The sequence below is a fragment of the Limanda limanda genome, chromosome 3, assembly GCF_963576545.1.
Source record: "Limanda limanda chromosome 3, fLimLim1.1, whole genome shotgun sequence".
NCBI lineage: Eukaryota > Metazoa > Chordata > Actinopteri > Pleuronectiformes > Pleuronectidae > Limanda > Limanda limanda.
Window position 1 is genome coordinate 30239801 of NC_083638.1, and position 14555 is coordinate 30254355.

Below are 14555 nucleotides of genomic sequence, written 5' to 3' on the forward strand. Positions count from 1 at the left end.
ATAAGATTTGAGCTCTCTGCCTCCCTCGCTCTCTCGCTGCCTATTTTACTGCAAACTTATTAAATGGAGGAAACGACATTATTTTTTTTCTGAGTGTATGTGTAATTATTGTCACACACCTGTGACTCCCTGCCATCCACGACAGGGTAGAAGAGAAGGGAAGGGAAGGAGGGATGAGGAGGAGGGGGAGGTGGAACGAGGAGAAACGTCGTTGGGAACAGCGGGAGTCCTCGTTTCAGAAAAAAGGGAAGAGGATAAAGAGGAGAGGAAAAACAAGAGAGCTTGTTAATCAGGCACTTTCTGTCACTGGCTGAACACTGATATCCTAATGATTCACACCGAGATAGTGACATCATAAGGGGAAGTGATGGAGAGATGTAGAGAGAGAGGAAACAAGAGGGGGAGAGTGGTTGCAAATGAAGGAGGAGGAGATGACAGCCCCAGAATGGACAACTGGGTTTGCCCAGAAAAGATGACAGAAAGCGCAAAAATATTAATAAAAAAAGAAGACGTACACTGACTGGAAATGTCCCTCTGAATCTGTCATTACATTCCTCACAAACAGGCGCTTGTTTCATTTGAACAGAATGTTTCTCAAGGAGCGCTGTTGTGAAAGTTTTCCAGCCAAGTTTCAGTCTGTCATATTTTTCTTCCCCTCTCTCTTTCTCTTTTGCCGTTTCCCTCGGCAGACCACCCCGTCGAAGTCTACAGCATGTGATATGATCCTCAGAAGACAAAGGAAATTACCTATTAAGTGGGGGAGATGATCTTCCTTTAGGCGCACTCCAACAAAGTGACTCACGATGTTGTAATTGTTTACCTTTGACTTGGCCCATAAGTCTCTCCTCCCATCCCTCCCTGTTCGGTTGTAACATAATATTTTGCGGTGCTGCTTTCAGAAGCCCAGCTCTCACTCTCCTCTTTTTTAGTATTTTCTTTTCTCTCTATCCGTTCTAACAGGACAGATGTCACCGCCCCAAACAGTCTGAGTCATGAACGCCTCCACAACCCTGAGTAACCCAAGGACATCAGGGAAGAGAGGACTGTAATTTTACATTTTAGACATTTGGCTGATGCTCTTAGTCATGGCAACTTGAGGGTTCAGTGTCTTGCTCAAGGACAAGCGGACAGGACCGGTAATGTAATAAAATAAATCAAAAGGAGAGTTCTGTATGAATGTTGCCTCTGGTTATTATTCATCACAAGGAAAACACAATTGTAAAAGGAAAAAATTACAATTTCAGATAAAAGTATCCAAACTAAAAAAATCACGATGACACACTATTGATTGTGCTGGGGACGATTTATCTCAGTCCACACAGGTGATAAAGTGTCTTCTGTGAACTGTGTTCCTCTGCAGTCATTCATCTGTGGTGTTCACTTTAAGTTGCTTGACAACACAGGTTGTATAACAGTTCCAGCAGATATTCAGGAACTTCTTTTATGAGTTCAACAGGATTCAGGTCTGTACGGATGCCGTTCCCCCCAGATTAAGATAAAAAAAAAGTGCTGGAAATAGCATCACAGAGCGAGTGGGCTGCATGTGCTTTTTTGGGTGTAATGTTTTAATAGAAAGCAGATGGCTACAGATGCAGAGGCTGAACGCCGGTGATGACACATCTTTAATATTTTAGAGTGGTCTTTGCTGTAAATGTTGCAGCAGCTGTTTCCCAGTGCTGTAAATCTACAGTGTTTTTTAATTCTCTTTTTTTTTTCCTTTTGTGTATTTGTGTGCATGTGTGACTGACAGCTATTGGATTTACCGTAAATTACAGAAATGAATATGGAAAAGTGATGAAAAGGCAGCAAAAAGGGAGGGGGTGGGCAGGGGGGGTTGTGCATATATAGCTTTGTGTGTGTGAAAGTGTGTATGCACCCCGACTGTTTGCTGCTGAATCAATTCCTCCTCATTCTGAACCCCGCTGATTATTCTCTTATTTTAGTTTGCTAGAGGCGGCTCACACACTGTTGCCCTGCGAGTATAGGAACTGATATTCAAATGTAAAGTGATACTAAAATAATGAGATGGAAGGAGCGGAAGAGCAAGAATAAGACTGACAGAGGAAGAAGGGAGGCAGGGAAGATAAAATTATATTTGTATTGTGTTTGCGTTGCGGCCGTTGCTTTAGTTTTAATGTCAGCGGCGAGGAGAGAAGGTTCTCGCCGATGCGTCTGAGTCGAGGTGATTGTCATCCATTCGCGTCGTGGCATTTAAACCACCCTCTTCAAATATGAGTATTTGAAATGCAAATACAGCTGAATATGCCCAGAGAAATTAAAAGACACACACAGGAGTGAAGATATAACTTTTTACTGTTTTTTATCATCGGAGTTTGCATTGTCAAACACTCCCTTCTTTTTTCATCTTTCCAGACAGAAAGAATAATGTGGCTCACAGCAAAAATGGCATACTAAGTGATTATATATTTATTTGTCGTTATGTTCACTCGGCAGAGAGAAAGAGAAAAGACGGAGAGGTGCTCTTTTTATCTTGCCCTTGGCTTCACTGTTTGTGCCTCGCCGGGTGTGTTCGATTAGGTGGTTCTATTTTTTCCTATTTCTTTTTTTTTTTTCACAAGACACAGCGAGAAAATATGATGCACATTTTTCCCCCTCTCTCCATCTCTCTGACACTACAGTTATTTAAACATCAATAGCCATGCGTCTTCTTTAGCACACATTCTTTCTCATATTGATATTTGTATATGATCATTACTTTTGGCCCTGCATGCTTTGTTATACTGCGTCAGCTTCAATAGGTGTAAGATCCAATACTGCAACCTCTGCATTCAAGCCCCCCCCCCAAAAAAAACCAATAGAATAGTTCGGCTCATTTTATTGTGTAAGTGAATCTACCATAGGAGCTAAGTTCAACATACAGAAGTCAGTGAAAACATAAAAAAAGGCCTGTAATTGCATAAAATATTGATACCGTCCTGCTTTTTCTTTCTCAACTTTTCATACTTGATGGGAATGAGGAGACAACCCCCTCCTAAAAAAAGCACTGCGCTGTGTTCAAGTCAACAGCCTGGAAGAAAGATGTGTTCTTCTAGAACTTTAGGTAAGCTGACGGCGCTCTTTCACAAAGAGATAAAAAAAAGAGTAGTTGTGCCTGCTTCCTCCCTCCTGATAAAGTTACAGAATATTTGCTTTTTTGTCACCTGATGAGAAGGAAGAGGAGGATGAGTGTGTGTGTTCAGTGATGGATTGATGTTGTTGATCACAGGATGGATTCATTTGTGAATCTTCAGCCTAAACTGACTGCTCCCTGTGGTCATCAATTATGTGGAGATGTGTATGCACAAATACATATATTTGTGCATTAAAAAATATTACACAAAATTATTATTTTTCAATTATAGACAAAATTATACTACTTCAAACAAATGAGCCTTTCCAATTTTTTTCAACACTTTATAAGGGGACCAAGGAAAGTTTATCAGAGAGAGAATGAGTGACGAGAAATGAGTCCGGGTGTGAGGAAGAGGAGGGGGGATACGACAACGGGAGGTGGGGGGTGACTACCTGCCGAGAGCCGGCATCCAAATGAGAACATAATAACAACATCAGAGAGTGTGGAGAGGGATTGTCTCCGAGATGACAACGGTATTAGACAGAAGTCAGATAATTAAGAAACGCACTTAGTGTTTTGTCAAAAGTGGCCGTCAGTGCTGGTGATGGCGTTTAGTTGTGTGTGTGTGTGTGTGTGTGTGTGTGTGTGTGTGTGTGTGTGTGTGTGTGTGTGTGTGTGTGTGTGTGTGTGTGTGTGTGTGTGTGTGTGTGTGCGGGCTGCTGGGACCCTGCGCTCCATACTGTAGATAATGAGCCCGGAGAGAAGAAAATGAAAGGATGAAGGGAGGAAGGAGAAAAAAGTAAACAGAGAGAAATTAATTAATCAAATAATTCAAAAGTTGTGTTCTGTCCACACAAAGACGCCAAGTTCTTTTGGGCATTTCTGATGTAGCTGTCCAGTCAGGGAAAATGAGACACATCTTGGATAGGAGGCAAACAAGAGGGGTGGCAGAGGATGGGAGGGAGGAATGGATGGATAGAATGGAGTTAGGGGGAGAGAGGGTGGGCCACAGGAATAAACCCAGCTCCCATCTGATGAGCAGCTTGTCCATAATACTGAATCCCAATCTCTTGCCAAGTCTGCTTCCTGATACAGAAACACGATAAGTGCAGACTTTTTCTTCTTCTTCTTTTTTTTTGAAAAGACTTGTTCACCCTTCCTCCACACACCTCTCTTGCTTTTGGCCTGAAAGCACATCTAGCCGTTACTGTGGCTAATCAGGTGGCTGTTTTTGTTGCTTTGCCCCCCACGACGTGAAAATCAAATTAAAGAAGTAGTGTGAGAGAGTGAGGAAAAAAAGAAAAGAAAAATTTGATGTGTATATTCATCTCTTTTGTGGCCAACAACTACAGGACAGATGATGTGGCCATCTTGAGATCGTTTGTCATCTGTCGGACAGCGGTGACCTTGCAACGAATGCCGACCATTGCTCTGATATCATCTTTTAGAGAAAAGGAGAGAGATGCAAAGAGATAGAGGGCGACAGAGAGAGAGAGGGCTGTTGTTTTTGATAATAAAGACGACATTTATGCCTTCCATTTGCGCTGCCAGTTAAAAGAGGCACAAACATGGAAATCCATTATGGAACGCTTCTTAAAAGTGTGACCAATCCTTGTTCAGTCAATTAGAGTCTGGAGACTGAGAATATGATGTTTGTCTGTTTAGCCCCCGACGCATACAGATCAGCCTGGATTTGATGATGGAAAGAGAGATTTTTTTTTTCACACAGATAGACTGAGGGAGAAAAGGAAAACAGAGAGAAATGGATGGAGGGGCAGCGCAGCCAAGCTCTGCTTATCTCTTTTCTTCTCCTCTGCTTTCCTGCTATTTTTTTCCCTCCCCTCCCATATACAAAAGCATTAATGTGCGCAGCTATGTGCTTTGCCATTGTTCTGTGTTTAAAAGCTTAAAAAGGGGACGTTGTGTGTTTGTGTAACTGGCAGAGTTAGCAGTGCGCGGCCGTGTCCAAAAGCCCGTACTTAAAGTTGCTCAGCGCAAAAATAGGCCGCATAAAAGAGAGTGAAAGAAAAGCAGTTAATAAGAGTGGTTACCCCAGAATGAGCGGGGATGAGGTTTCACATTAAAAAGATTTATCTTAAAGTATGGTGCTAATCCCTCCAGTTTTAATCCCACACACACACACACACACACACACGCACACACCCTCCCCTCACAGCACCCTTTTCATTCCTACCGAGACATAATAAAAAACTATAAACCATAAAGTTCTTACAATTTCTGGAAACTGGCAAATGCAGGGCGCCCTGATTTTACAAGGATTCCTGGCCAGTGAATCACAGAGCTCGGAGGACTCATCTCTCTCACAGCAGATTATTAAACGAAAGAGGAAGTCATGGGGTACAGCGGAGGGCAACAAGGACAAAGGGAGAAGGAAAGCGGGTAGAAGAGGAGTGCATGTTTGCTGTGACCTATTTGATGGTTATCATGATGGCAGAGGTTGTGGTGATAGGTGGCGGAGGGGTGTTTTCATGCTCTCTGTCACACTCGGCTGTGTCATACAAGCTGGATGGATGCCTCTTGTCCACTGCAAGCTGCTTGAACGAGGAAGCATATGGGTGTATGAGAACCTCAGCCCACTTCATGAATATTTGATCCATATTTCCTGTGTGTGTGTGTGTGTGAGAGAGAGAGAGAGAGAGAGAGAGAGAGAGAGAGAGAGAGAGAGAGAGAGAGAGAGAGAGAGAGAGAGAGGAAGGATATTTTTTCTCTCTCTAACTCTCTTTCACTTGTCATTGCAAAAACTCACAAGGCTTACTTTGTGGCATTCTAATCATAATTGCCAATCCTGAATACAAATCTCTCAGCGCTAAACACATTGAGTGAAATTGAAATGACAAAACGAAGCTCATATAACATTGTAATCAAAGATACATTCAGGGGGGAAAAAGATGAAGAAGAAGAAGAAAAAAAAAAGTTGAGTCTTCTTCCGCAGCCAGTAAGAGATGAGGATCAGGGGCCAGTTATTAGCTGGGCCGAGGAACAAAGAGCCCCAGTGTTGGAGGCCAGCTTAACGCTGAGGCAGTTACTGTACCTTTCAAAACGAATATGTAACCATATCTGTTTTAAAAGGACGATTCATATTACTGTGAATGCATGACAAAAGTTGTTCCCATCCCTGCAACTCAGGAAACTGGAATCTCACTCGCTGCCCCCTCCTCTACACACACACACACACACACACACACACACAGGCACATACACACAAACACACACAAGCATTCAGTCCTGGGCCTGGCCTTTTCTTGAAAGCATCCAATTTAAAAAGATGGCAACATTAAATTTTTGCAATGATGTAAAACATCCTCAGCTTTTTGACAGGACAATGGTGCTTATTGTGCCGTGTTGTAACTGTGGCAACTCCAAAGGTCAGCGTGGGTGTGTCCGTGCAGACAAGGGCGGCACAGAATGAAAATTGGGTTATGTGTGATCAACTAAGTTATTAATCAGATTAAAATGGATTCCCTCTGCCTGCTGTTTAACTGGGCAGGAGGGGGGAAAGGGAGGGGGTGGGGGGGGGGGCTGAAGTAAAGACAGAGAGGAGGGAAAAAGGAGGCAGAACAATAGTCCAGTGTTGACTCATGCGAGAGCAAAGAAAGTCATTGTTTCAGGAGCTGAAGTCACAGTGGCAGATGAGTTTCGATAAGGACCAGCTCTCAGAAACATGCCACTGCATGGAACCAGCTTGTCTGAGAGCATGTGCCCTTGCCATGGATGCCCCCTAGCTTCATCCAGGTAACCTCTCTAATCCTGATTAAATCACTGTAATTAGAACAAGCGGCGTTCCTCCACCCCCATATTTCCCTAATAAAACAATGCAGCAGTTTAAATCCGGTCGCTGGGATTTGCAACGCAACAATGCAGTTTATATCCATCTCTGCCGAGGAATTAAGTGTATTTTCTAACTGCTAATGTTATAATGTTGCCAGCTTATTTGTCTCGATGCTCGCTATTCTTATTCTTATTCCCCCTGCGGTTTGTGTTCTCTCTCTCCCTTTTCTCTTTTTTTTTCCAAGCGCAACTTTGTTTATTTGAGTCTTATTTATTTGTTTCTTGGCTCTTTTTGATGTTTAAATCAAACATGTTTTTAGCGAGTGGTCGGGATCATCCCTCACTACAGGAAATAATGCAAGTTATTTGTCCTTAATTGCCACAGAGCTTTTCAAACACGCCAACTCGCTGCCTATGTGTCTATAGTTGTGTATATTTTTTTGTTTTTATTAGTATCACGGCATGCATCCATTGATGTGGAATAACAGAGGAAATAAAAGTTGACATAGTTTCTCTTTTTTCTCCTCCCCCCAACCCCCGGTTTCCGTCTCCCCCTGCCTTGCTCTCTGTTGTTTTTTATATATCTGTGTTCTTCCTTGAAGTTCCTGCAGCATTGTCTCATTATGTGTCGACTAGCTGTGTAAGTGTAGTTATTATGCCTGCGCGTCTTGCCTGGCAGTTCTCTCTCTCTCCCCTCTCTCTCTCTCTCTCTCTGTTGTCTCTCTCTCGCGCTCCCTCGGAGGATGAGGAGCTTTATGAGTACAACTCCTCTGAGGCGCCCTCTTCACATCTCCAGGGCGCCTGGGGAAGGGAACGTTGCATTCTTAAGAGGAGGAACTCAAACTGAACAAAGTCTACAGGAGTCTGGGAAGAAAAGAAACAAACAGCAAACTAACGAGATGGGAGGCAGAGATCATGTCAAATATATTGGGTTGGAAGGCCAATTTATAACCCATTGTTTCATGTTTTGCAATATCGTATACAATTCGCAATAACATGTTTATAAGTGCACAGCGGGGGAAAGGGTTACAGATTTGCTTATACTCTACACTTAAAAGCACCTGATTTCCACATGAACACACAACACACACACACAACACACACACACACACACACACTGGTCTGCAGCTCCCTGTAACCTCCACGCTCCCACGCTGTCTACGCTCCTGTTTCTACAATAATGAATAGAATAATTGTCATGTAACTTTGCAATCATCCAGCATTCGTCTCCATTTCCTTATCAAGGGCAACTTGATACTGCCCCTCATTCACTGTACTTCACTTCCAGGAAACGTGATGTGGCCATCATCAACGCTGTTATTAGTGAAGATGGCTGAGAGAGAGGATCATGGGAAGAATATGAAGCCTTTTCAAAAAAGGACCTTTCAGCAGGCGCAGCAGCTGATATCTGGGGAATTAGTGAGGGGGAAAATATTTTTAGAGCTATCACATCTGCCGTGGAGAAAAGAAAGGCTGTGAGAGTGAGCAACAGGTACCGTCCTCAGGGCTTGACAGCAGCTATTACACTTAATTGCTCTTTGAAAATGACACTATTTGCACTTTTGGGTGACAAGGTGATAATTCACCTCTGCAAGTTAAGCTGGTAATATTGCTGCACATGTGAAACAGCACCTCGACCTCAGCAGCCTTCAGAGCTGTCGTCTCGGCATTGGAGGAGGCAGACAGTGAGAGCGAGGGCTGAGGTGTAGCACCAACAGTGGTCCTCTTCTTCTCAGTTACAGACAGACAGACAGACAGACGTCTTAATCACTGGAAGAGCACATGCCCTCCAGCAGAGTGAGAGAAGTAAAAAAAAGGAGGATCCAAGAGTGTGGGAAAGTGAAAGGCAGAGATCTCAGAAGGAGGGAGGAGTCCTAGTGGACTCGCTTTGGTCTGAACAGAGACGTCGCCCGCTTCACTGCGCAGGAAGTCAGATATTGGTCAAATCTTGGTTGAAGTTTTAATCAGGTTAAGATGTTTACTTGAACCTTTGCAACCCTGCAATTGAATCTGCTGTGAATAAACGACTTAACTGAACAGTCTGGTGCAGTGACAGGACCACGAGACAGCGACACTCTCTGATCCAGGACTGTGAAGACAGACGGCTGGTTCTGCAAGACGGGAGGATTTCTCAAAGGAGCATTTTGGGGTTTAATTTTTTTAGATCTGGGGATGTGGCATAAATTCTTTAAGATTTCAGAATGTTTTTTCTACTACGTGTTACTTTTAAACTTTTGTTTGGCATTTGTCAAGATCTTGCATTCTGGCTTTTTATTATTAAATTATAATAAAGCTTTAAACAGAGATCTCCACTTTGGCTGAAGGTGTTTGGAAGAAAAAAACCATGTAATTATTATCCAATATGTCTGTTCAGAATATCAACAAATCACTGTTTCAAAAGTGACCTGCCATATTTGTGGCTGTTGTTCAATGTGTAATTAATTTCCACATTGGGGGTCTCATATCAGTGATCTGGTTAAACTATTACATTTTCTTTTAACCTGTTTGATTGCAAGACTGCTCATGTGTTTTGACTCAAAGCGTCACAGTTCCCAGACCTTATCTATTAGAAGAATACGACCCAACTTCTCATAAACCAAATGTATTCTTTAACTGAGAAACACTGCTCTTTGCATGGGGCTCACCACAAGACCGCTCTCAGGGAGGATTGATTCAACTTATTGAATCTATTGTAGATTTAACAATACAATTTGATAACAACAGATTTTCTGTTTTCAAAGATACAAACCACATAGATATAAAGTAAATACAGTGTATGTCCTTGCTGTTATTTGATGTAGTGCTGTATTGTAGAACTATCTACACTGAACATAGGAAGGGAACGAAATAATCCGGTTACATTTTTTATAATCTGACAGTCCGTGTGCCTTATCGAAATAAACTTTGCTGCTTAAATGATGAGGGCAACTCTTATATGAATTTTTTCTAATCTCCTCAATGTAGATTTCTTGTGAATTAGACCATAAGCGCCACCTGCTCCCACTAGGTCTCTCAGCTGCCACCTTTCTGAACCTGCAGACCTGCTTTTAAGTGTTCCGAATAATTACCACTATGCAGGTAAACACAGGAGCGTCTGGGAGCAAAGAGAACCCAAGCCCTCTTTCACTCGTCAAAGCATTTTGTGAGAATATTTATGTGCGTGCCTACGAGTTTGCTAGACCAGATGAGGACAGAATTATTGGCAATTGCCAGTTTCTGCATTATCACCAGTTTTAAAATGTGTGTGCGTATGTGTGTGTGTGTGTGAGAAATAGAGAGACAGACAGAGAGCTTATATCGGACACTGAGAGCAAATATAAAAGGTTGGTGTCATAAGTGATGGTTAGTGTCAGTAACCCTGTTGGCAGCTGAAGGCGTTCTATGCCTGGGAATTACTTTTTGTATATATGGGAGTCTGCATGTTGCAGGTTTTTGTAGTTTTAAGCGGGCGCCCCAGTTTCCACTCAGTCCAGTAAGGACTCTACACTACATATGCCCCACTGTTCATTGTTTAGTATTATAAATATACGTATTTCTTGTGCAAAAACTAAATAATTTTTTTTAAGGTTTTACTTTTTTTTTGAATGTATTGCAATTGTGTCAAAAGTGGGACGTAACAAATAAAATCAAACAGGCAATTTTGGTTACAGTATCTGTGCTAGCAGCATAAGTGCATTAAGTAGCATGTGTGTGTGTTTGTGGGAAGCTTCATTTGTTAGGCCTACCTTTCTTCCATTTAACCCAGAAAAAGTGAAAATTACACCAGTAATGCCAACTGTAATCCACTACATCTGTGCTTCACAGCGAGCCCACCAATCCCACCATATGTCTTTAATTATCATCATTGCTGTACAGAACCTGTTTCACGCATGCACACATACACACACACACATCCTCAAACACATATCTTTGAGGGGACCGATAATTTACTTATACGTTCCCTCACCCTTTACTCTAGCTCTTACCTAAACCTCATATAGCAATGACCCTAAAAGCACCATCGAACAAAAACACACACACACACACACACACACACACACACACACACACAAACACACAAACAGACACACACTAGCAGAACAGTGTTGTGGGACAAAGGTTACTGACACCACATCAAGGCTACACAGGGGAAACTTATTAATTCATTTACATTTTATATGTGCAGGGTTTTCCATTTACGGCACAAGCAAATGGCCCAACATTAAGTCTAAAATGGCTGCTTCTTATCTGCAGCAGGGGGAAGCGGCCATTATGTGACTCATTATTAATTGTGATATCTGCATGTCAATCATCCTTCCAGTGTCCCTACTTCAACCTCCTAGTTTTTGGATTTATTTTGTTAAAAACTTGTTGTAAGACTGGTGCATTATTCTTGCTTAAGAAAAAATACCTTCGTTTTTTTACTTTACAATGAAGCCCAATTCATGCTTATTATACATTGTAATTAAATGTAAGAATTTATTTAAACTGATATTTTTACACATTTATATATTTTAGCGTTGTGTTGTAGCATAATAACGATTGTTGACAGTAAAAACAAAACTAGCACAGTGACCATATGAAATGTTTAATATGAATTTACACGATAGCATACAAATTCTAGTAGTTACATGGTGACAATGAGGCATGTCTGTTCGTCCACTCAAGTCAACAAAAACGACTCTTCTCAGTGTCATCGCCTGTGTGTACATGAGGTGACTCTGAGAGTTTTCATCTGCAACAACAAACACCAGTAAACAACAGCACTTTTGAGGAGAACTATAGAGCACGGTGTGAGAGCACTTGTAAATTGGGAGTGATGGCTCTAAGTGATGTGAGAATATACAGCGTTACCCTCTCTTCTTTCTCTCTCCTGTCCACCAACTCTCTGTTTGTGTAGCCTACTTCTCAAATTGCAAGAGGTGCTCAGCCATGAGTAGATTTCTCTGCATGCTAATCCAAGTCCTACAGTTCTATCAACACCTCTCCAGCTTGTCAATCGCAACCTTCAGAAGCTCTGGTCTACATTAAACATATTAAATGAACGAGGGGTTTGAGGTAATGTAAGTAATACGATGTGAGTAGCAACGTTCGTGAGCAGTCATGGCATGTTCAGCACTGTTTGAATAATGTAATACCTCATGTTGGATAATGCAATGCTATGGATAGGTCGGCACTGCATCCAAGTATTGATTGTGTTAAGCACATCTACAGTACAGCAAATGGTGCGGGTTCATATCAGTCTTTACACAGTATGTCGGACCTCAGTAACCAGATACCTTGTCTGATTACAGAGACCTCAGGGCCACTGCTGCTGTTAATGACATTTATTGATAAATACTGGGGCAATTTAGGGAGGAGTGGTTTAATATTAAAAATGTGTGAATATGTGTGTGTGGATTGCCTTGATGTGTGTATTTGTCATATGTCAAGGTGCAAGTAGATTCATGTGCACCGCACCCCTGTTTCCTATGGGCATACAAATGAAGAGACGGCCACTCCAGACGTGCGGTGCGTGCCCTACAACAGGTCCCATAGATTCAGAGGAGAATTTCGATATTAATGATTTATGCTGTATTTGCATACAAACCTAATGCAAACCCACTCCAGATAATCACATTTTGCCAGGTCTGAATTGAGTTTTAGGGACATCTCTGCCACCCCCACCTCCTCCACCAACATAAAGGGCTTTACAAGTGGACACATAAAAAGATACTGCAATAGTGCATTTTCCTATGAAACAAGTGCGCCCATTATTTTTCTCATGTTATATCTGTAGAACGTGTTGCAAATCTAGTAGCTGTCCCAATACTGATATTATGTCATAAACAATAGAGGTAGAAGCAAATTCACCAAAGACCTGAATTTTAGCACACTTTTGAGATACTTAATTTTTATATCTTCTTCTACGTTCTCAACTATTTATTTTGCCAGGTATTATTGTTGATTCAAATTCTGCTCAAAAAAACCCAATGATCAGTTGATAAAATAGCAGGCCAAGTTTAAGAATAAGCTAATTCACAAAATGGCTTCACCTTGGCCAGCAAATGCTTTATTATTATTAAATAATTAATATTATACATTGTAATATAACAATTTAGTGCTGTTATTTATTATTTGATTAATTGATTTTTTAAATACATTCCAATACTGCACAAAATGTCAGTTTTAGCACCAAGAGAGGAACTAGTTTTATGTACCTTTTGTATGTATAGGGCATTAGTATTCGTATCAGCATCAGCAGTATTCACAAAAGAAACTGTGCAGTATGAGTATCAGTTGCAGTCGTATCAATAAGTAGTAATAAAAGATGCAGCCATTGCTGTTATAGAAAAAGTCGAAGTAGAGCTGTTTTTAGTCATAATTATAGTCATCATATATAATATCAGTACTTGTGGCTGCAGGGGAGAGACTGTAATACTAGTAAACACACCGTTAAGTATTGATATAGGTTTACAGGCAGTCTTAAGCATGTGGTACATATATTCACACTCATTGGCATCCAAGAGCCCCCATTCTGGTTCACTGTAAATTCAGCTTGCTCGTTACTACAAAGATATGAAATGCATAAAGCCTGTTAAATCAGTAAGATTTTGATCTGATGCATATATCACTGTAACAGTGCACACAGGTAGCTGATGGCTGGGATAGGAGTAGAGTTCGGCAGCACAAGTCACACAAGGTCATACTAAGTACAACAACTCACAGGTTTTGATTTAACTTGTGTTGCCATTAATCTTTTATATATTTACATGCTGGCTCAAGTGCCATCAGAAATAATGATGGTAGATATCTACTACCAGGAAGTTGAATACATAACAGTGAATGGCTGACTCAGACTCGGACAAACTAACATATAAGAGAAGCTTTTGTTCCATTCAGAAACCCTTGTATATTTGGGTTGTGTATTCCTAATTGCAAATCAATCTGCCCATATTACATAGGTTCCTTTCACAAGCTTTCTTATTAGACAGTAAGTAGGGCATTCCCACACAACGACATAAATAAAACGTACAATATATACTGTGTTTATACATCAATCTTTTATCATAAAAATGCTTTCACAATGTCATTATCTGCAGAGAGCCTGGTTCCACCACAGCATGTGATATTTTGTCAGATGGAAAGGTCAGACGAACACATGCAGCTGCACTGCTTCATTATCAAAGAGGTCACTATCACTATGGGTTAATGCATCTTTTACTGTATTCTCATAAATGTGTGCCCATAAACACAAGCTTTCCACGTGATCGGAAATTGCATTAAATTCTTTTGTTGGACCCAAAAGAAAACAACTATGTCTGTAAACTGTATTCGGACATAATAATAATAATAACAATAATAATAATAAAGATAATCATATTTAGTTCTCAGATGAATCAGCAGGCATCAAGCGGGGAGAGAGACAATGGGTAAATTTGGTAAATTGATTGACGTACAGGAGCCACAACTTACTGAGTCTTGCAATTGCACAATTAATTATTTATATTATTATTTGTTAACTTCCACCTTGTGCACAAAAAATGCAAATGTCTTAATTTCCAGGCTTAAGGAGTTGTTACTGATTGGATCTCAGTCTCTGCCCAAGCTAAACCGCCTTCTGCATTTTGTATAGCATCAATGTTTCAAAGCTCAACACAAACTTTTATTTTTTTTCTTTCTTCTTATATAGACACTGTTAGCAGCTACCCCTAAGCAAAAAAAGAACAATGTA

The 14555-nt window shown here is 41.0% G+C and overlaps 1 protein-coding gene across 1 annotated transcript in view; it reads right to left on the bottom strand.

Annotated features, from left to right (window-relative positions):
• znf536 (zinc finger protein 536) overlaps positions 1–14555 on the bottom strand; it is a 105839-nt gene that overhangs the window by 44441 nt on the left and 46843 nt on the right. The gene's annotated exons all lie outside the window — the stretch shown is intronic.